Consider the following 21536-nt stretch of genomic DNA (forward strand, 5'->3'; position numbering starts at 1 on the left):
ATTTTTGACTCCATCCTTACTTATACCCATCTAGGCAATGCTTAATTTTCAGAGACTGACAGTCTTTTTAATAATAATAAATAATAATAATAATAATAATAATAATAAATCATAATAAATAATACTAAAAATGATAAAAACAAACAAAAAAAAAACAGGAAAGCAGTGACTTAAAGGGATTTTTTTCGTCATTTAAAAGCATTTTTCTAAACTGTGTTTTCGTTTAAATGTGATTAATATTTAATGTGAAAGTGATTTTATTCTCTCCTGCTGCTGCTATAGGAGGTGAGCGTTGCAGTGTTTCTTCCCAATTAAGTTTTTTTATTTTGAAAGATTTAGCTGGAAGTCATATTGGTATAACCTGACTCTCTTGACAGTAGCGCGAGCCCCGGGCTTCCAAATAAGGAATCCGGCTGTTGCTGCGCGCGGACACACAGACAGACAAGGACGCTCCAGAGCCGCGAGCTGGGGACGGCGGTTCCCGAGACGCGCGCGAGCCCTCTTTGATTTGCCGCTCCGTTAAACCTTCACATTCACCTGGAAGACTGTGTAACCTGAAGACGGAGATCTGGAGAATAACTTTTTTTGAGACGAATGTCGGGATTTCTGGAATAACAAACTATTTTGAAAAAAAAGGAGTTTCCCTTTATGAATTAAAGAGGAGCGGAGGACGTTTCATTTTGGAACAATGTATGAAAAGAGCTGTCGGTGAATACACTCGGGATTTTCTGAACCCATTAAACGCACTGGAAGCACAGTCGGAACTAACGGAACTCCTCTCTGAGTTTTCACCTCTTCTTTATCCCAATTAACGTTACATCTAATTTGCTCTGTGTCAAGCCGAAATTTCCGTTTACAACAAGGCGTTTGGTGGACTTATCCTCGGACTTATCCCCAGGCTTTTGGAATTGGTGATTGCACAGTAAACGCACCGAGCTCTGACCACTGACAGTATGCATCAAAGGGACTGCTAACTTACTCAAGGTAAATTCCCATTTTCTAAATGAATCACATTCACTCATATTGACCTCTTGCTGACATCGCTGCTCACCTTCAAGTTTACTGTACACACACATGCCATCAACACAGCTTGTTTTGTGTTGCCTCTGCGTTTTGTTTTGGTGAGATGCGTGTCGGTTTTGTCACTGTTCTTGGGCGGTTTGGGGCAAAATGAGCCAGAAAAAGAGACTGATATCAAGTTAGAATGTATTCTGTCGATTTATTCTTGTTGTTGTGATCCCCTCTGTAATATGGTCTGCGTTAAGCCTGGTTGGAGAGTAGCACTGGATTTTTTTTAAGTCTCACACACCCAACCGGTATGTTGTCAGAGAGTCGCACCGCTGGTGGACAGTCGCCGTCTGGGCTCCTCAGTCCGCCCGTGAGGATGGAAGGAGGCACGTTACTCTGGGGATACGGTGTCGCCTAACTTCGTTCAAAAACATCCTATTTAATGAGTTTATGCTCGCGCGCAAAGGTTAAACACCAACTTGGACATCATTTCAGACATTTTTATATTAATTAAGCGCAACTCTGTAAATCGGCACATATGAAACACACCACGCGGGATTTATCCCCGTAAACACATGCATTTTAACTTTTGAAATTGGTTCCTTCAGCCCCATATCTGAAGTTTTAATTTCAGCCAACACCTCATGTCTTTGAGCCTCCGTAGCCGATGTGATTTTGGAAAACACCACCTGATATGCAACTCGTAGAATGCCCAGTTTTCAAAGCAGTGTTGCCACTGGGCAAGGCTGCATTAAAATGCACGTTATTTTGAGTTGGGTTTGACATTTAGGTTCTCCATCCGACAGAAAGCGTTGCGCATCCGACCAAACCTGGTGCATGACTTGTCGGAGTTAGTCATATTTTAATAAACTAAAGTATAGATCTTATTCTTAGATATCTTAGTATTTAACAGTCAAATAACAGGCTGAGTAATGTGTAGTAAGTGTGAAGAGAGACAAAGCTAGAGTGAAAATAGGAAAGAACCCCTTGGTATCCTTTGACACCTTCAGTTTTCCCCTTTTGGCCATATGGTATTTATTTGTCACCTTACACAAACTTTAAAGCTGGATATAATTACCAGTCATCTTTCGAGAAATCTTGCATGGATTTTTTTTTTTTACCTTCTGAAACACATGATGAATGTGCTCAAGTCATGTCTTGGTAATACATGATGATAAGGCAAATTATGCACACTGATGCTTCAGGGAGAAACCAGAGGCACGTAGCTGATTTCTTTGCAGTGGAGTAGGCAGATGAATGCTTTGAGCCTATTGCTGTGGCGCACTTTCAGTCAGCCTGGTATCACTCACTGATGGCCAGCAGTCTTATTCGCCACAAAATGGGTTGTCATTCACTGTCCCCTTCTGGTGCAAGGAGCCTCCCTCAGCTCTCCTTGTGCTGCAGTAAGACTCACTAATGTCCAATTTATGGCATGCTGCATGCACAAAATGATGAAAATAAGACAGACAGGGTAAGCTGCTGTTTTTGAGGAACTTTCAAAACACTATTTTGGTTGATTTTTAGGTAAGACGTGGAGAGAATTTTTTTTACTTCTCTGTGTGTGTGTGTTCCTTGTTTGGTTGACAGTATGACAAAATATCCTAATTTCGTTCAACTTCAGACATTTTCAAGTTACCAGAGCATACTATTGGGGGCGCTATAAAAACACATAAGCCCGTCCCCTGGATAAGTCAGGTTAAATTTCTATTAGCTTATGTGCTGAAGTGATCCCTGTTGATTTATAGCAGCATAATGTGGGCTTTATTACAAAGGGACAGAGCTGAAAATGCAGAGTCATACTGTGTTTTTTCACGAAAAAGGGTGTATTTCAACAGGTGAGGACATGGTCTTTAAAAGCAAACTGGCGAATTCAGCTTTTGACATAGAATGTGCAGAAGTTTTTAATTGCCGTAACTGTTTTGATGCATGAATGCTTTGATATAGGAAGGTTTATACCTGCATGTTTACCGCCAAGGCAGGAACTTAAGATGTCATAGTTGACTGATGCAGTGTGTAATTCTGAAGGATGTTGCCAATGCTTCCAGACTCAAATCAATAGTCTAAATTAAAATTGTGTAAAAGCCTCAGAAATAAAGTTTAAAGTATTTTAAGGCACTTTGGGGCTAGTAGCTCTTTAAAGCAGCCCAACAGTGCATATACATTCAGAGATAGTGATTAAAAGTGCCCTTGCCATGCTGATACCAATGGTCACTCTGTGTAATTTCTGCTAAATCCAACCCTTTTTTCTCCTTTACTAATGCATCTTCCACTTAGGGGTGTATGTAAAAACTCAATTTCCATCAGAGGAAAACCTGCAGTACTGCCTTTGACCCATGTCACTGCAGTTTCTGATGCCTGCAAAAAAGCTTGTATTCCCAAGGGTGTGGATTTTTCTCAACACTGGGGGAGACACATTTAAAGCAGATGAGGTTTGAGTGTTCAACACTTAATTTTCCACATTCTGGTGAATTTTCACAACCCAATTTATGCCTTTCCTGCATCAGTTTGAGGTGGAAGTGTTTTTAATTCTGTCAAAATAAAAGTCCTTTGTTGCTTTCATGTTTTTATAAATATGAAGGGGCGCATGGCCCCTGCATCCCCCCAAAAAACTACACCTATGTGTGTTCCCCAGAGTGTCAGGGTCGCCATAGTTAAAATGTATGTTTGTCCTCTCACTGATATTAAAATTTGGAAGCCTTGCAGATGCTAGTCCCAAATCAACCTCCTGTGCAATTTACCCAAGACATGAAACCATAAAAAAATAATGGACCCTCCTGACCTGCTTAGGAATATTTCTGGTGGTTTCATGATGTTTTGTTGTAAGAAATGTGCATTTTTGTCACAGTGCCACTAAGACCTGCCACAACACACTGAGGAGAGTCAAGTGTACAGGACATGTCTGCTCTTATGACAGCGCATGCATTTCTGGGACAGCGCCAGGTTCAGAATCAGAGAACCCCCTTTCACCCCCAGGTATGAATATTAGCAGTCAACTGTTTTATCCCCAAGAAAGAGAGCAGATAACATAAATAGACTCAACAGTAGTGCCCTGACAGGCACGGCTGGCTCGGAGTCACAGGGATGAGGCAAGCCGGCAACACAACACAGGCCTTTTCAGAGGCATTCATGCATGTTTTTTTAACCTAGATGTCCTCCTTTGTTTCTGCGTCTTACATCCTCCTGCTGCTTCGGAAAATACCCGCGCCGTCAACTCACTCGCCCTTCCCTCCATCCTCTCATCCTTCTGATCGCTCCCCCTCCAAACAAGGCTGCAGTGTCCAAGGCTGGGTGCTATCAGAGAACCTCATATCTGAATTTGTGACATCAGAGGGAGGAAGAGGAGACAGTGAGGGGGGGAAACAGAGGGAGTCATTGAAAGAGGGGCGATGAATAGATGGGTGATGAGGAGACAGTCAGCGGGATGATAGAAGATGGATTAAAGGCGAGATAGAGAGGGACTGTAGACACAGGGCTGAGTGACATAGACAGGCAGTGCTATTCTGCTGCCTTGGAGCTTCACAGATCGCTTTGTGTGTGACACCCACCATGCTTTGGAGTAAATACACAGCAATCAGTCAGCACAGACAAGCTAGTCACACACACTCACAACATAGCCATTTTAAAGGTGAAACATGCCAATATTCCATGTCCTGAAAGTTCTTAATGGCTTCTCGACAGCACTGTGGGGAGAAGATCTTCGCTTGGAGGTTGACCAGATCATGCTTTCCTAATTAGGGACTAAACAAGGAGCTTGGGAAAGGTGCTTAATGAGGCTTGGCCAATGTGCAGAGTGAGACAGGAACTTAGCCTGACAACCATGTAACAGCCACAAAGCTCTACCACAAAGAGCCTCAGTAGCTACATTCACACCTCAGCCCTCATGCTCAGTTCTGAATTGGTGTTTAGTTGTGATTGCTGTGTATGATTATTCATTTGGAGGATGGAATTTGTGTCTGGTGCCAATATGAGTTGATGTAGGTGTTGAAACTGACATGCAAAGTACCTGTGACGAAATGTAGCACCTAATAGCTAGGCCAGTCATCTAGTTAGCGGAGGGAATTTTTACTTTGAATTAGAGGTTGGCTGACTTATTGGTTTGGCCAATAGTATGTTATACCTACATAAACAATCATTGGTGGAACTTTCCTCCAATAGTGGCCGATGTCTGTGCAGCCTCTACCAGTCACACATGGAAAGACATCACCAAGCGGAGCTGAAGAGAGGAGGGTTGTTTTAAATGAACACTGGGTACAGCACCAGAGAAAGCAGCTCCCTTCTGTTGTGTTAGTGTGTCTAACTGTATTGTGCTTCATTTTAACATGTATTATAAACGTGAAAGTGACTGCAGACACTTCCTGTTTCAAATTGGAAGCACTCTAACAATTCATACACTGTCCAGCCACATATTAGGTTTTGACCTAGTCTTGTTTTCTGTGTTTTATGAATCAATAAAGTATTTTGAGTATTCTGAAAATAAAGACACTCCACTCTAAAGTATCTTGTCACAAATTTTATTTGATTTTTTCAGCCCTGTCATATACCTATTACAAAATCCTCAAAGGTAATAGAAATTTGTATTTCAAATACAAGTAAGAGAAATACTGCACCTCTCATGGAGGCTCCATACACAGAGTGAAGGTGATGTCATGGTGTACTTGAGAATCTCAAGTTGACTTCAAGGAAAATTAATTGCTCAAAAAAGCAGATTGATTTATTTAGATATCTTTTACTTTACCTTAGATGTTCATTTCAACAGTTATCCAGTTTCTAATAGAGCCAAAAATTGTCCATTCCTGACAGTGTTTTTTGTGAAGGGTTGGATATCGGCTGATTAATCAGCTGTTGGCTTTTTTCCTGCTCCATACTATTGTTATTATATTGGCCTTTAAAAATCCACTATTGGTTGACCTCTGCTCTCAGTAATAAAGTTCAGTCAGTGAATACTTCACCAACAAATACCCTATCCACTAACCAAATAAGAAATGTCAGTTTCTATCAGTTGTTTTCTCTTGTCACTTCCATTTTTAAGTGGCGATGTCCTTTGTTGAACTGTCTAAATGCAACCTATGTTGTTCATATTTAACCACGTCTGTAGTGGCTTTGTGAATCTTAAGTTTTGGGCAAGAGAAAATGTAGAAGTAGAATGATGTATGGTGGTTGTGGTGGATGGATGAAAGTGTGCACCTTTGACACAGTAAACAGTGTCCTACCAAAAGCTCATGTGGTATTCTTTTAACCTGGTAGTGATCATTAGTTAACCAAGTACCTAAACAGCAGTATCAAGTAATATTTTCTGTGAGTTCACCACTATGACTGACATCTTTCACATTGCACATTGTCATTTGACATCATTTTTCAAGAAATATGGATTAGTGTAGTTTTAATAAGGTATTGTAACTTGAACCTAGGAATGCATGATAATATCACGTCATGTATCAGTATCTGACAATATTGTCTTTTATTGTATCAGCCAATATCAGCTTTAAAATGAACTATTAGAATTGTACAACATGCTTTTTCTTATTTGGCACAGTGAATATTATAAATATTGAAAATTATTTTATTTCATGTCTCCATCTGCTGGTGGGCCATCATGATAAGAGTATGCATGCATAATATGATGTTAGTTCCACTACAGAAGAGACTTGATGATCACTAAAATTATGTGGGGAAAAAAGTGGATATTTCGGTATTTCAGAGTTATTGGCCAAATAAGTTGTTATATATCAGCAAATCCAATATCATGCATCCCTACTCAAACCATAATTCAATACATCTAACTAAGTACTTTCTGTTCCTCCACCCAACCAAATTGCAACCACAGTGGCTGAAGACCAGAAAATGGTTGTAAGAATCATTTCTGTAGCAGTAATTTGTAGTGGTTCTGAAAGGGATAGACAAACAATATCATCTTGCCGGCTGTGGGCACAAACACACCTGAGAAACACCAGAAATTAAGCATTTCTTTTTTAAATTGTGTCAGTGGGCACAATTGTTGTTAAGACACCCAATTTTGTAATGTTACGTCAAAGATTGTCATGGAGTGTGATTGGATAGATTGTTGTCAGGGTGAAACTTGGCACTTGTAAGTCAGAAAACATGAATTTTAAACAGGTAAAATTATATATTCTACCTCTATTTATTCTCCTGCTCATTCATGAGTGAAATGACAGCAGTCGGAACTGCGGAAGTAACTGTGTGATCACTTAATCATTCCTGTTGCTAAGGTATAAAAGCTGGGTGAGGTACTACATGGTGCCTTTTGTTTGGAGACAACTGTCGAGAGAGCAGCCAAGCATAAACTGAGCTTTATACTGGCTGGTTGACAAAGGTATTCATGAGCATTAAAATACAAATCCTGTGAAGGCTGAACACTAGATCAGATACGAGGTATCCTCCAGCATCAGTGTACAGGTAGCCAACTTTTCTCTCATCCCAAATCAAACCTTTAGATTTTCACATGCTTTGTGAATGTATGTGTTTGAAAATAAGTGCACTATAAAAACTACAAAACAAGTATCTTGCAAAAATGTACAAAAACCAAATGATTTTATTGGGCCTGCAAGAATTAAACCATCCCTTGAAAGGACCGATGACTCGACCCGATTTCTTATTGCCAAGACCCAGTGAGTGAGCTGATCATGAGGAGAAAACGGTGAAGCGTAATTACCAGAGATTTAAAGCTAGTGAGTGGTATGATAAGCCTCTGGTTAGTAAACCATTTTGTGCAGTGCTGGTCATTATGCATTTGACACTGTTGACCATTCTAAACTAAGATGACTTGAAATCGTTTTTGATCAGAACAAGCAGCAAAATGGTTTGATGACAATGCTGCTGATAGGGTATGGTCATGGTCTGGGTTATGGTGAATATAATATGGCTAAGGTTAGGAAACTGACTAACTAAGGAAAGGTTACAGTTAATAAAAATGTCAACTTTACTATCTCCACACCATTAGACCCCCTTTACACATTGCATTAAAATGCGTTTTGGTGATCAGAATGCAATCGGATAGTGCCTGACCACATGGAAGTACTGGTGTAGATACACCCAAAGTGCACTAAAGATGGACTGTGATCGGATCAACCACATCGCCTCTGGAGGTGGTCAGAAGTATTGTGACCATGTTGAACATAAGTGCGTTTTCAGTCCACATACAACAACTATATGGGCGGGAATTTGTAATTGACAGTTCCAAACCAGTAAGGTACCAGCCAATAGGCAGCTAGTGAGCTAAGTTAATAGTAAGAAAGCAGTAAGAAAGCCTATGGATATTCAAGACACTTGTGGACAGAGTCAAGAAGAGACCAAGTTTGGTCTGACAAAAGTATACAAGCTAAACTTGGAAATTCATGTTGCAGCTGACCCATGTATGAAGCAATAGCTAAGCAAATGGTGGAACAGCCACAACTGTTCAGTTGTTTGAGCAGGACAGCATGATTGAATCTCAACTGGTTCTCAGTCAGGACACTGTACACCCCATATTAATCCCAGGTTTAAATGTAGTCAGGCTAAATCATATCTAGATACAGTCTGGGAGACTGTATCTAGAAGATGCATTTAAGATGAAGATGCATTTAAATGCAAGGTGTGAATGGGGTCATACTGCCTGCCTCCCTATTTAGAGGGCAGAGTACTTCCTGCATTGGCACGGAACATAATTTATTGGTATACTGTGCTGGAGGTGCACCACATGGATCTGTACTTGGTCCTCTGTAATTTATTATGGATATTAACATTGATCATCACACAAGTGACACCATCATGCACTGCTCAGCCTTTATAATTAGAGTCACTTACTTAGCTGTGGTTATATTCTAAAAGGGTTCAGTCCCAGCTGTGAAGCCGTCCTTGAATCCTGACTAAAGACAGTAAATGTTGTTCTTGGGAAACAGGAACAGGCTCCTGCATAACAGGCAGATTGCAGCATCTTGAAGCAAACCACTTGATGTTGCTTCCTTTAAGTTCTTAAGCATTTTGATTAACAGCTGCCTGTTTTAAATTGCATGTGGATAGGCTTGAAATTCTTTATTTCAGTTACAAGTACTGCTTTTTCTCTCCTCAACTACTTTTTTTTTACACAGTGCCCTGGGATTTGACACTGGTAGCAAATTTACGACACATCACAGTGATTTGTATGCTGTGGTTGGATGGTCATCTCTTTATATGCAGAGATCAATTCACTGCCTGACATTTATTTATAAGGCCATCCTGAGGTTGTCTCCCTCTTCCTTATGAGTCTTTATGGCTCTAGTCTGTAGGCATCAGTACGGTTTAAGGTCAAACACTCTTCTTTTCTCTGTTTGAACTCAGATTTGAAGTGAAATGGGTAAAAAGGTATACAGGTATGCTGTTGCCTGAAATTACCTACAGAAGACTCAACATCTGAGTAACTCAGGATAAATTCGACTTCAGAACTCTGGCTCGAAAGTGAATAATGGCTCTCTAACTCTATTCTATTTTTATTAATATCTTTGTGTGATGCTGTGTATTGTAGTGTTCTGTCCATTCTGTAATTACATGTCTTGGATAGGTCTCACCTTTAGATGAAGTTGGACTCTGAGTGGATTATTTTCTGGTTTGAGGCCTTACTCTCTTTAAACATTTAAGTAGTTCTGAAAATATACTTGCTCTCCGGCCAGGGTGGAGCCTCCAGGTGACTTTCAGTGTCTCTGGACAAAAATAGCGTTGTTGAAAAACGAGTAATTCTCTTCACAAGTCGAGAACACATTTCCCTTTGTTACTGTGGCAGTAGTCAGAACAGTTACAATCATTTCAGTCTTTTGTTAAAAGTCAAATGCACTGTAGCTTCAGCTCCACCTCTGATATGATGGATTTGGTGCCACTTGACTGATTATACATAAAATATTTAAATTTGCTACATTTTCTTGTCTAAGGCATGAAATAATAATCCAATATTGCTTCTGATTATTGGCAAAAATCTTAGTAAGGTGCCTGGCTTTGGCTGGAAAGCTTGTGTAGTAGCAGTAACAGTATGTTAGGATCAGAGCTGCAGCACTCTGAGTCAAGGTCTTCAATTAGCAGGGTTCTCTTGCCTGTTTGCTATTTTTATCTTTATGTTAGCAAGTGTGTGAGAGAAGCAGAGGAAACACCTTCGCACCTCAGTCTGTTCCTCTGGAATCCTCCAGTGACGAAAAGACCCAGCAGCCAGTGGATTATAAACCATGTGACCGTATGAAAGAGGCAAAGATCAAAGAGTATTTAACACCTTTAGTGGCAGATTTGTCTGGCTAAGTCATTGGAAGTCTTAATTTTCACCAGAGCAGCTTTACCCGCAGAGCATGTTTTCCATATCATGATGGCCTGAGCCTTATGATTTTCTATCAAAAGAAGCACACTTTTTAAAAATTGTTTTACACATTCCCAAATGTAGGTACACATAGAAATTCTTGAACATACTCCCAAAAATGATAATATAGATAAAATATTGGCTCTATCTCAAAGTAATGAGTTTAATATAAATTTTACTTGGTAGTAGTTTGATCTGAAACTCAAAAATACCTTCAACAGCATGTTCAGTGGTCGCACCTGAAGGAGGGTTTGGGTTATGCTCACAGGCTTCTGTTTGTACTGAGACTTTGTGAAATACAGTGGGATCAGATGATACCAACCGTGTGCTTCATCTTTATCATCACACCAGTCATGAGTTACAGTACAGGCAGTGTGTCTCAGCACTTATGCTGGAGCAAATCACACACATTTAAATATCTGTGCTGCTTGTGATTGAAAATAATGACAGGCCTGTAGCCCTGGAAATTAGAAGAATAATCTTAATTGCAGGCTTTTGTTTAAGATGCCAGTCCCACTTGTGAAATGTAAAATATGAAAAACTGCTGCTGACAAAGAGCTACCCTTTCAGGAGAGAGGTGTGCTATATTCAGAAGCTTCACAATTAGTGTACACTTTGATTTTATCATTGACTTAAATTTTAAACCAAGCCCAACTTCTCTTCAATAGCATGCCAGCTCTTTGACTCTGACATGCTGTTGAAGATATGCCACAGAAATTAGTCACATGCATGTAGGCATGTTCATGGCATTTCCCCCCCACGCACATACTGTACATAGACACCTTGCCTGAGAAATCACAGATGGTTCACTCTGCTTCCTCCACAGCTTTCTCAGTGGTGTCGTGACCCTTTTTCTGGCTGAAAATATGAGTTCTTGTTAACACATTATGCTGTAATTTCTTACACTTTTTTAAAAACTCCTGGCACTTAATTGATGAATTCATTAAATATTCATAGATCCATGCATACTCTAATAACCATTTTCAGAAGCTTTTAAATCATCTCAGTGGTTGAGTTTGTGTTGCCACATATAAAATTATAACCATATGTGCATCAATCTGCACAAATACAGGTGCATGTTGCCTCTGTTTGATGTTGGTTTGTTTTAACGTCCTGTACAGTCCTGTTGCTTTTTTCCGGAGTATCTCGATAAAACACACACAGGTAGTTTTATAGTGCAGGGTGAAATGATCTTTTCTTTATCCTTTGTGATGAGACCGAAGGATCTTTGATCTGAAGTGGCTAGATAATCATCCGTAGCTGAGCCCTGATTTCCATCTCTATTCAACTCTCCCCTGGAAGCTCCGTAAGCAGCTATCAACACTGGAACTAATCAGGGTTATTACTACTCTCCCCACTGAACGACACACTTCTCCAGATGTGGGGTCGGTTTCCACCGCTGCTGTTGTTCCTCATGTTGATGTTGTACAGTTTTTTATTTGTTTGCTGATGCATCAGCCTGATACTGGAATTTAATTAAACATGAAGGTAAACCTCTTCTGACCTATTTTTTTTCGCACAATTTTGGAACATTTTTATCCGAATGTTTATCAACAGATGTTTGAGACGAGAATTCATTACGGTGTAATTTCACCTGCAGGAAAGCCTGTTTTGCCTTCCCTGAAAGAGCTGCTAACACTTATGAATTTTCAAGCAGAAAAGAAAAATAAACGAGTAGGCAAAGAGTAAGCTGCTGCCATATGACTTTTTGTTACTAGTGCTATTTCCTTGGAGGGCTGAAAACTACACAGTCTTTATTACAAATACATTTATTGACAACAGTGAACCTTTGTTTGAATGATGACTCCTCAGTTCACAAATATGTCAGTGACTTATTTGTAATTTGGCAGAGTGGACCTGGACTAAATGTAAAAGGTAACATTCTCCATTTTAGTACGTACTAGTCCAAGTCCAGTTCAATGTTTGCCAAAGTACATTTCAAGATGAGTGTAAGTCCCTAAGTGCAAGTCAAATTAAAGTGTCAATCTCTTAAGACAAGTTTAAGTCAAGTGTTGAATCTGCCAGAGGATGTCTCAGGTTAAGTCTCAAATCCTCACTGAAGTACAAGCCGAGTCTCAAGTCACTAATGTTCAAGTCCCATCTCAGGTTTGTCTGAGTCTGTTTCAGTTCTAGTTTTCAAGTTTGTCAGTGTCTGTTTAAAGTCAAGTCTCATGTTATGCCTACCATAGCCTACACTTCAAGACTCTGTGTAGTCTTCTACACAGAGTCTATGATAAAGTGGAAAAAGGAAAAAGAGTACTAACCAGTAAGAGGGAGAGTAGAGTGGGGCATGCCTTTGCCACCCTAGGGAAAAAATCTGACGTCCCAAATATGGGCTCGTTTTTTTCCCCCAGGATAGCGAAAGCATGACCTGTGTTACTTTTCATTATTCTGCCTCTGACTGGCTTACCCTGATATTCTTATGCAAACCTTAACCCTTATCATTCTCACACATGCTTAAACCACAGATGAAGGATACCTAGTCACATTAAAAGCCAATGTGTCACAGAGTTTTTAGTCAGGGAAAAATCCAATTTTGTAAAGACTGGAAATCACTAGTCACTACTGGCAAGACTGCTAACCTCAGAAAAGAAAAAAAGAAGTTGACAGAAATTGCTGAAGCCCTCAAAAATCGTTGTACAGTACAGCTAGCCAGACATTATTAGCCTACAAGCTAACCGCAAGTTTCAGCTGAAGATTGCTGACTTCACTTATAATAATATGATAGCCTATATGATTTTTGAAGTTAATAATCTCCAGCTGAAACGTACGGTTAGCTCATAGGCTAATATAGACATTCTGATAGCTAGCTATAGCTTGCAAATAAGGTTAGGCCCACTCAATTTTTTTCCTAGGATGGCGAAGGCAAGACCCACCCTACTCTCTGTCTGACTGGCTAGTACTCATGGCCTTTGTTGACTGGGTTTGTTTGGTTTAAGTGAGAATTATAAGGGTTAGGGTTTGGGTAAGAATATCAGGGTAATTTGCATGAGGCCAGACTAAAAACTTACAATAATATTAAACATCTTTGATTTTATCAGGACGTCAAGATGAGAAAAAGACTGACTTAATACAGCTCCGACATAGATTATGACCACCGTACACCAAACGATCGAGATCACAGGATCGCTCCACAACTCGCACAAAACTCATAATGATTTTAAATGTGTCTGCAACAGTCAAATTGCGTAAAAAATAATTTGGTGTAGGGGAGGATTTAGGCAAGACCCGAAGCAGTCAAGTCAAAATCAAACCCAAGTATCAGGTCTGCAGCTCCATTTGAGAGTAAAGAAAAAACCACATGGTTGCTGTGTGTTGTGAGGCTATAGCTGGATGTTATCTGTTGAAAGTGACAATCCAAAGTTCAAGACTGATGTTGGAGTGATAAACTTGCAACTTTTTAATGCTTGGAGTGTTGATTAGTAGTGCTGATCTACTGTAATATTTAATGTAGGCCTTGTTCATTGTGCTTCTTTTGCAGTCATATTCTCCCAAAACAGATGTTTGCGAGGGCTTAGCTGTCACTGTTGCTGTCATAAAAAGCTCGGGATTTCTCCTAACGGAGGTCCATATATCCAGAACACATCTGGTGGCAATTTGTCTTCTGTTAGATAAACGTCTTGGTAAACTTTTTGTCTCCCCAAAAAGGAAAACATGTGGCCCTGAAGTGCTGACTGTCCAATCTGCCGTTGTCAGCTGTGTTGTACAACAGCTCTGCTGAAGTGAAGCATTTATTTGTGACCCCGCCATGTTCCACCTCATTACATCTACAATGTTGTTTTTCTCCACTTAGAGGACATTGCAGCTGGATACTGAGCTCGGCATATTTTGTCTACTTGAGCACTTGTTAATTTGCTGTTATGCTTCTTCATGTGGAGCTAATGGTGGACAAAGAAACAGAGAAGAAAAAAACAAGCTTGTACAATTTGAGAGATCTTCATTTTTCCTGTCCTCTGTCAACTGGATCCCACCAAAGACCTGGCCACTCTCATTTCCTTTTTTCATCTACTCCTGCTTTCTCCTCTTATTTCTCTACTTGTACATCAACTTCTGTTCTTTAATTTCTCCACTCAAATACCTCATCTTGTTTCCTCTCTTTTTCTCTTCTCCTGTCTTCTTAAATCTCCACTGTCCTTTGTCTTACTTGTTCTCTCTTCTCCTCAATCCATTCCTACTTTTTCCTTTTTTCCTTTAGGATATATCCTACTCAATCCAGCTCTCCTTCTCTCCCTCATCCTCTCATGTGATCTCTTCTCAAATTTTGTCTCGTGCTACTTTGTTCTTTGTTCCAACGTTTTAACTCCTCTCTCCCGTCCTCTGCTGCCCTTTCATCTTCTCCTCTCTTCTTCTCTCCTGTATGTGATGGATGGTGTGGGTCAGTGTGCAGTCTCTGACAGTGATAGCCTCTGTCACTGTTCAGAGTCGGTGGCTGTTAGCATTATCTCTCTCCCCCTCCCCAGCTTTATCGACAGTCTACTCAGGTCATTGACTCAAGTCTGCATGAGTGGGTGAGGAATTCTGTTTTTTGCTTTTGGCTCACTCCTGTCCTGAAGCAACAGGAGACTGGATACTGATGGAGGGTACAGCCAGCGGTTATGGAGTTGAACTTCCTTAAGAGCTGCTTGTTACAACACTTTTTCACAACGCTTTTCCTTCAGCAATTCACCATTTTCCCAGAACCGCTAACATAAAACCATAAAGACAATGGTATCCAAAAGTGGCAATTTCATATCAGTAAATTGGCTGCAATTAAGAAATTTCTAAATTTCTAAAAATTTGCCAACACTCAAATGAGTAATTTTGTCAATTCTGTCAGGTTTATGTCTTTCAATTACATACAAACTTTCCAACCAATTGAGTCAAGTATTTCTAACATAAACCAAAAAAGTACCATTTTATGCAGTTAAATCAAACTGAGTGAATAGACTATGAATTCACATTAATAGCGTTGATATAATTACTATCAATAAATTTGGGTGGATGGAAACTTTATACTAAATCTTTCATTTGCATTGTCAGTCTTAAAGCAATCGCATTTAATTTGTCTGAATTTCAAAACACTGAGCACACCCTAATAAATAGTGTGTTTTTGTATTAGTATAAAAACTAACACCAAACTAGGGATGTCGCGATCAAGTATTTAATTGGCCCTGATTATGATCCAAGCCCTTTATTATTGGGTATGTGCCCATTTCTGATCTGCTTTTTATATTTGAATTTTTTATAGATTAATTGAAAGAACACAGCTCCTGAGATAGCTGAGAATAGGACTGGGCGATATCACGACAATGCACGATATCTTACTATATAATGACGAAAACTCTGTCTGTGGGTGTGTCTGTCCGTGTGTCTGTTCCACGTTTGTCTCCTCACTGACTTGGTCAATTCATGTGAAATTTGGCACAGTGGTAGAGGGTCATGGGAGGATGTGAATGAAGCAATATTACATCAATTGGCCAAAGGGGGGCGCTATAGCAACCGATTGAAATTGCAAACTTTGAATGGGTATATCTCATACCCCGTATGTCGTAGAGACATGAAACTTTGCACAAAGATGCCTCTCCTCATGAGGAACAAATCCTCAAGAACCCATAACTTCCGATTTACTAACTACTTACTAAAACTGAGCTTCTATAAGGCAGTGAATATTGCAGAGGGCATGGCTCATCACATAAAGGTGTATAACACCTCAAGGGTTTCACCGATCACCACGCAACTTTGTAGACATATGACCACACATAATCTGAGGGGACCCCTCCATTATTGACCCGATCAAACAAAATGGGGGCGCTAGAGAGCTAATTTATTATCTAGGCCTAACCGCCATATAGATTTTTACTAAACTTGGTAGATATGTAGAACAGGACGCCTCAAGGTGACTGGAGAAATTTAACTCTAACTGGCAACTGGGTGGCGCTATAACAACAGAAAAATGCTTAAAAATGGCTAAAATGCGACCGATCGCTGTGGCTCCCCCTGTGGCCCAATGTTTTGGGTTTTTTTTTTCTGATTTTTGGTATGACTAAGTCATGGTATGGTATGCTGTACATAATCACAGAAACTGTCAGTGGGCTCTAGCTTCGCAGACCAGGCGCAGCTGCACCTCCGCCAACTGGGTGTGGCCAGGCGGACTTTGTAAGTTTGGCACACCATGCGCCCTGGCGCAGCTACTCCTCTATCCCCTCGGAAAGAGGGAGGAGAGAAGGCGTGGAGTGGGTTTTATACACATCACACCAATCAGATGAGCCCCTCTCCTCATCCTTAAATGCGCCGCGCGAAGGCGGAATGAGAGTTTACTCAATCCGCCATGGCAGAAGTGAGCAGCAGCGTCAGACGGCCGAACTTCTCCCAGGAGGAAACTGATGTTTTGGTCCAGGAGGTCCAAGCTCGCAGTGTCCGAATATACGGAACTGCGAGCAGACCTCCACGGGCTGATGATGCAAAGGTAGCCTGGGAGGAGGTCACCACAATTGTAAATCAATGTTGCGTTTCTCTCGTGCGCGCGTGCTCTCTCTTTCTTTCTCGTAGTCTCACTCTGTTTCTTTTCTTTTGACTTTTCTAAGATGACAGATGCTGAATATATACTACCTATCTGATGCTGTGGCTGTTTGTGGTTGGCTGAGAGGGATGTGAACTCATTAGTTTGCAGCTGTGTTAATCAAATCAGGTTGGGTTTCCATTACACGTGCCAAACATGCCCAACGGTGCCAGTCCCCTTTGATCTGACATCAGATGTGACAGGACAGTCGACACAGAGATACATTTATGTGCTGATTGCAGATAGTTGCATTGAATAGTGTTTTTTTGGGTATTTATTGCATTGTTAATGTGCCTGACATTCTGGAAACCTGCCTGTGAGGTTTTGGTGACGTGTGCGCACTGTCCGCCGGTCAGCCAAACTTCGGCTTACACCGCTCCACCTGCGCTGACAGTAGACCTGGTTTCAGTTGGCGAGCTTTTAGCGCACCTTTGGCGAAGCCTTTTGGCACAAAACTGTCATTGCGCCAAGCTGGATCTGTCGACACCTCCCACTGCTGCGCTGCCACACCCATCTCAGCGCACCTCGGTCTGCCAAACTACCAAACTGAGCGCGCCTCAGGTTGTGCTGCTTGAAACTAGCTCTGCACGGGGTTTGCCACCCTGCGCCACCTGCGCTGGGCCGGGAAACTAGAGCCCAGTGTGTCATTCTGTCAGTCAGTCATTCTGTCTGTCCCATATTTTTCTACTCACTGACGTGGTCAATCTATGTGAAACTGCACATAGGCATTGAGGATTGGCATAAGTAGAAGGTGACAAAGCTACCAATGGGCATGGACTAGTATCAATATATTTACAAGCAAGATATAAATTTTGACAACATTGTTTATATTGATATAGGGTCAAGTTGCTTTACATAACGTATACCAGTGTGCATCTCTCCTCTGTCACACTCTTCGCACAGCTCTGCCCTCCTCATTCACTACAAGTTCTCCATCAGCACTAAGAGAAACACAGAGCAGCTACTCTGTTTAATCTGTCTTCTAATTAGTCTACAGCGCGACATCGGTCCATATGTTGCACATGCTACGCAAAATCAGTCTGTGAGATAAATGAAATGACCACAGTAGCACATGAGCAGTACAGCGCTGTGCTGCATGTCTGGGAGACAGTGCCGCTTGATTGTGTCAGGGAAGCGTTTGTTTGCTAGTTTGTGTGTGAGGTGGATAATGGCATGTTGTCGTTTATTCTCAGTAGTTGTAGTCTAACTTGTGACATTGAGACAGTGCCTGTATGCAGGAACACAGACGTTTCATAAACATGACGTATATAACGAGGACAAAGTGTGTCTCGCTCCTTCCCTCCCTCGGCCTCTCTGTTGATGCTGTGTGCATAAATAAGATTAATAGCCTAAATAAATAAAAAGATTTAAGACACTTTTTAACTCCCCCCAAAAAAGATTTTTAATTGTTTCAAACTACAATGGATTTAGACCTACTTGATACTTTTATACCCATGTTATAGTTTCGTGGCCTGTGTTGCAAACCTTTAAACTTCTGTAGCTGCAGTGCAAAACGTTAACACACAGCCCTGCTATTTATTTTACAGATTTTTTCATTTACATTTGTGCAGCTGTTTATTTTGAAACAGAAAAAAAAATCCCTGTCTTATTTTGATCACAGTCTGTTTTTTATAAAAGTGCTCGTGACATCTCAAATGTGGCTTTGACTTGCAACTTAACATGTAGCCCATTTCTTACGAAATACTGAGATATATATCATGCATCCCCATTTAGCCTGACAATACAGATATGTGAATTTACAGTATTATTGCTATTGTTATTATTTACAGTTTTATTGTAAAGTGACATTAACAGAGTGGCACTTCATCCCTCACAAAATTTCTTTGGCTGAGTTTTACATGTGCTGCAGGGAGCACTTTAACTTGATAGCAGAAAGGTTTCATTTTGACCTGTCATTAAGTTTCTTACAGAAACAACGTTAATTAGCTGCAGTGACTTTAACATTTTAACTGGTGAGACTGGCGGTCGGTGCAGACTAACAATCAGAACCTGCTGGAAAGATAGAGGGGAGATAATGGATGTCCTAGTGTCAGAGCTAAGCGGATCTGTGCATATTGCCAACCTCGGTGTCTGACCTCAGAGTCACTGACACCAATATGCACAAACATTTATCATTTTTGTCTAAAGAAAATGCTAATTGAGTTCCTTTCCATCCACTACTTACGAGTTGGGGTAAACAGCTGGTGGCACTGATTCTTCTCTTGGCTGCCATTAAACCGTTATAGAAGAAGGGTTTGCAACAAGATGATGCAATTAAATAAACTCCAGTCAAACCTCTAATGATTGAAAATCATGTGGAAAATTAGCAAATACAAAATAGGCTACCCATAAACACAGGTGGATTGAATCAAAACCACTGTTCATGTTTCAAAGTAGTTTACAGATTTAATGTGCCAATGTGCTATCGGTAGATGACATGGCATTGCAGCAAAAACTGAGCCAGTCTCAGGTTTTGCCAGAACTTTCTGCAGTGGCAGCCCCCACTATATCCTCAGTAAGACAAATATATGCTGTTTGATATGACCCAGTGCTACTGTTGGTCTAAATGTGGCCTAAAATAATTGCAATCTTTATATATTTTGTAAGGGTGTCCATATGTTGCTGTAATGCACATTAACCTCAGTATGTGAGTAATTTGGAAGTAGTCTAATAGTTACTTTCTTTAATGGAGTGAAAAGGTCACACTGACTTTGCCTCAGCATCTTGCCTCAAGCCAGGGTGAGGCCAGATGTTTTCATGTTTGCCAGCCTGCAGGATATGTGAGGTGACACTGAAAAATAGTGTTAACAGTAATTCAGAAATGAGCTCATTTTAATGGAGACATGTATGATTTGATTATAACCACATTCATTTGATAAAAACATTTTTTGGCCACTTGGGGGCAGCAGAACTGTAATATAACACTGACATATTATCACCTTGTAAAGCTCATATGGGAAAAGTGCAGGCCTTTCTCTGCAAATAGCTGCCTGCTGCTGCTTAACCCTTTGAAAAATGGATCTTGTTGCTTGTAATATCCTGTTTAAATAAATCTAAAATAATAATTATACTACATTCATTTTTTTTGCAGCAGAAAGCTAAGGCTCCTGTTTTCACCGTCATCATGTCATAACCTTATGTTACTTTACCTTGTGAGCTGTGCAAATGTGATTTTTCACTGTAATTACACCAGTATGTCACCCATAATGGCCGGAGGAGATCATTGTCTCCAAAATCCTGTATATATCGATTTAAATTAAAAACCATAAGAGATAGAGCATTCATTCTTTTTGCAGCAGAGAACTAAGGCTTCTGTCTTCCCCACTGTTGTGCCATTACCTTATGTTACCTTATCTAACCTGCAGTGCAAACATAGTATTTTACTGTATTTATGCTGGAATTTCCTCGTAATTGCCATGGGAAATCGCTTTTGGAACAATCCTGTATATATTGCTCTAAAAATAAAAACATAATTGCTAGAATGTTCATTCTTTTTGCAGCAGAAGGCTATTGATTCTGTCTTCCATGTCATCCTTTACACTTGTAATGACATCACTGCATTTTATTACATGTGGTGCAAAACCGTGCATCGGCACAAGAGAAATAAATGATGAATCCATCAAAACCCCTCTGCACTCTGCTCATAAAAATGAGCATATTTAAAAAATTAAATAATGTACATAGTATAAATAACTTATTGAGTGTAAGAAATATTTTGTAAATGTTTTGTTATTCAAAAGTTGTTTGGATCAATGTGTTTTTTTTGTAAAAATCTGATTTAAAAAACAGCATTTCAATTCTTGTATCAATTATTATGGTATATTGACTTACATAATTGTTTAGCTTCGGTTGTACAGATTTGAGGGATATGAAGCATTTGAAGATACCACAATAAATGACATCAGAATAAGCAAAAATACCAATGTTGGCACTGGCGGACCGTTTGTATCGCAGGGTTTAAAGGGTTAAAGACAGAAAAGCAAAACAATGAGCTCAAAAAGGGCTAAAAAGCTCTGTAGAGCTGAGGGAAACTTTAGATAATTCTCTGTGGAGAATTGTGAGTGCAAACATAACATATGAATTCCAACACTTATCACAGTTTTTCATGCTTTCCATTAGCACATGTTGTAAAATTGCCAGTCTTTTTTGCATGCAGACAGATTGACTCGTCATTGTGTTTGGATAGCCACGGGCAGCTGTGGCAGTCTCAATCTGCATTTTGCATTTACAGGTGAAAAGTGCTAATGGGTCTGCTGAAAGAAAGCCTTTTTTTTAAATTTTATTTTATTTTATTTTTTTTATTCTGTAACGCTTTAGAAGGTTATGTTGACACAGTGTCTACATGCTGTTAACCTCGACTAGTGTCGGGTCTGGTAGCTCCCCAGGCAGCAGAGAAACAGAAGTTTAGATGCTCTGACTTTCTGCAGAGCAGAATATCACCCTGCCGATGGGGAGCCTGTTTGATACAGAGCCATTGTTTTGCTTTGGCTCGTGGTCAAAGAGAGCGCAATGGACAGCAACTGACAACAGGCAAATACCAAGTCAAGTGTCTCTTGTCCCACCTCCCCCTCCCTGTTGTCTAATGAAGAAGCTAAACGCGTTGGAAGTGATCATGGTTGTTGGCCTTTATTTCACTCTCTCCACCATCTGCCCTTTCTGGAACCTTTGAAAAGCTTCATC

The 21536-nt window shown here is 40.3% G+C and overlaps 1 protein-coding gene across 5 annotated transcripts in view; it reads left to right on the plus strand.

Annotated features, from left to right (window-relative positions):
- The first annotated feature begins 438 nt into the window (after positions 1-438).
- Positions 439-21536, plus strand: part of adgrb1a (adhesion G protein-coupled receptor B1a) — a 255606-nt gene continuing 234508 nt past the window's right edge. For all 5 annotated transcript variants that reach the window (XM_049584034.1, XM_049584031.1, XM_049584036.1 and 2 more), the window contains exon 1: positions 439-984. The gene's annotated coding sequence lies outside the window, so the exon portion shown is untranslated. The remainder of the gene's footprint in view (positions 985-21536) is intronic.

The sequence above is a fragment of the Epinephelus fuscoguttatus genome, linkage group LG8 (assembly GCF_011397635.1).
Source record: "Epinephelus fuscoguttatus linkage group LG8, E.fuscoguttatus.final_Chr_v1".
Taxonomy (NCBI): Eukaryota; Metazoa; Chordata; class Actinopteri; order Perciformes; family Serranidae; genus Epinephelus; species Epinephelus fuscoguttatus.